The sequence below is a fragment of the Sorex fumeus genome, unplaced genomic scaffold (genome assembly GCF_029834395.1).
Source record: "Sorex fumeus unplaced genomic scaffold, SorFum_2.1 ptg000038l, whole genome shotgun sequence".
NCBI classification, from domain to species: domain Eukaryota; kingdom Metazoa; phylum Chordata; class Mammalia; order Eulipotyphla; family Soricidae; genus Sorex; species Sorex fumeus.
Window position 1 is genome coordinate 545,282 of NW_026606095.1, and position 2,560 is coordinate 547,841.

The 2,560-nt window shown below is 40.2% G+C and overlaps 1 non-coding gene across 1 annotated transcript; it reads left to right on the forward strand.

The window, feature by feature from the left end:
- The first annotated feature begins 309 nt into the window (after positions 1-309).
- On the forward strand, positions 310-416 carry LOC130028057 (U6 spliceosomal RNA). Its single transcript, XR_008793151.1, has one exon. It is a non-coding gene; the product is annotated as a U6 spliceosomal RNA (small nuclear RNA).
- The last annotated feature ends 2,144 nt before the right edge of the window (positions 417-2,560 follow it).

A 2,560-nucleotide genomic window follows, 5' to 3' on the forward strand; every position in this document is an offset into this window, starting at 1 on the left:
TATGGCTTCTTTTTTATGTTCCAGTGCATTTATATGGGAGCTAGATTCATTTAGAGTCAAAGGAAGGACTAGGTATTATTTTTCAAAATTAAAAATGGAAAAGTTCAACACTAAACATCTAATTCTATCTCTCACCATGAAATAAAACTTCTCTACCTCTCACTTATCTGTGTCTTCTTTCAGTTTGTTAAAGAAGAAAATTATGTAAGATCATTGGTTTTTTAACTGACTCATGTAGTGCTTCAGGATTATGTCAGGATGAATGGTATTAAGAGGGTTATTAGAAAGGGAGGCATAAATTAAAAAGTAGTGCTCGCTTCGGCAGCACATATAACAAAATTGGAATGATACAGAGAAAATGAGCATGGTTCCTGAGCAAGAATGACACGCAAATTTGTGAAGCTTTCCATATTTTTTACCAAGCATGATGACCTCTCAGTGTTTGTATTGCAAACCGTAATGCCCAAAAGTAGAGAGAGAGAGAGAGTATGGGGAATATTGTCTGCCAGAAAGGGGGAGGGTGGGGAAAGGGGGCTATACTGGGGAGATTGGTGGTGGGGAATGTGCACTGGTGGAGGGACGGGTGTTTCATCATTGTGTGATTGTAACCCAAACATGAAAGCTTCTAACTATCTCATGGTGATTCAATAAAATTTAAAAAAATCAGATAAAATTTCTTCCCTCCCTCCCTCCCTCCCTCCCTCCCTCCCTCCCTCCCTCCCTCCCTCCCTCCCTTCCTTCCTTCCTTCCTTCCTTCCTTTCTTCCTCCCTCCCTCCCTCCCTCCCTCCTTCCTTCCTTCCCTCTTTTTCTCCTTTTCTCCCTCTCTCCCTCTCTCCTTCCCTCCCTCCTTTCCTTCCTTCCTTCCTTCCTTCCTTCCTTCCTTCCTTCCTTCCTTCCTTCCTTTCTCCCTCCCTCCCTCTTTTCCCTCCCTCCCCCTCCCTTCTTTCCTTCCTTCCTTCCTTCCTTCCTTCCTTCCTTCCTTCCTTCCTTCCTTCCTTCCTTCCCTCCTTTCAAACAATTCTTTTACATTAGGACAACTGTGCAAATTTGACACATTATTTAATCCATCCATCTATAGGAAAAGAAAAAAATAATAAAGAATATTAATGGTCAAGACTTGGTGGAATTGAATAAGAAAAGACATTAATGCATTTATTAAGAATTTGTTATTTCAAGGTATTAAATGGTGAATACCTAATCACCCTTGACCTTAGTGTATAGGAAGCAAACAGAGAGGAATATAAATTGAGGAAGGAATTAAGGAGAGGCAGATGGGAAGTAATCAGGGCAGGACTGGGGCAGGGATTCCTGATACATTGGTCCTGAAAAGTGATATGTGTATTCCTATACACAAACATACATACACCACATACATATATACACACACACACGAAGCATAAATGTATATATACAACATAATACATATAACATAATATATAACATAATATAAATTATATGTATGTATATATGCATGCACACACAACATAAAAATGTGCCTGTCAAGGATGCAGGCTGAGAGGAAATTTGGGACATTGGTGGACACTAGTGATGGGCGCTAGAATGTTTATGCCTGAAATTCAACTATGTATAGATTTTTAAATCATAGTGCCTCTAATTTTTTTAAGTTGCTATTTTATAGGATAAGTATAAAGAAATCCATCTTTGAGAAAGGAAATTCTTTTTAAGCTGAGTGAGAGAGAATAGTTAAATAAGAAAAATCAGATATAATCTTTGAAGCAAGTATGAAATAAAATAAATAAGATTAAATTAACTCTCAGGGATTTGTATCCAATGGGGTTAACTGTAGTAATATCTGGATGATGATAGAAACCCTAAAATGCAATAATTCAATGTATAAATTCGTTTTTGTTTTTTGTTTTAGTTGTTTTGACCACATCTGGCAATGCTCAGGGATTACTCCTGGCTCTATACTCAGGAATTACTCCTGACAGTGCTTAGGGGACCATCTGGGATGCTGGAATTAAACCTTAGCCAGCTATGTGTAAGGCAAGCACCCTACTTGCTATACTATCTTTCTAGCCTCCAATGAACAAGTTGTGTAATTGTGCATACAATTACATCTGGACTATACCTAACATTTTCAACAATTAGCATTTATTTTTTTGCTACAGATTTTTGGAATTGATTTAAAAAATCAATAGTGCTTTTATATTTGTCATTTAAGGAAAAAAAATTTCATCCCCATCTCCTCACAGTGCTCAGCACTTGCTGTGCAAGTTAATATTAGGCCAGACCAGAAGTAGGAGCAGGTCCATGACTGCCTCGGCTATTGTGTGCAATAATTTAAAAAAAAAAAAAAGGGACTCTGCGCCAGGCTGTTTTCACTGGGGGCAGCCCAGAGGGGGGTGGGTGAGAGCCCTCCCTGCCCCAAGGGACCCAGGCAGCCCAGAGGAGGGTGGGTGAGAGCCCTCCCTGCCCCAAGGGACCCAGCCCTGGCTGCTGACCTCCACTACCCAACCGCAGCTATGCTCCAGGCCACTTTCTGGATACTCAGGCCGAGCCTCACACAGGAGTGAAGTCCCACGGAACCCAGGTAAT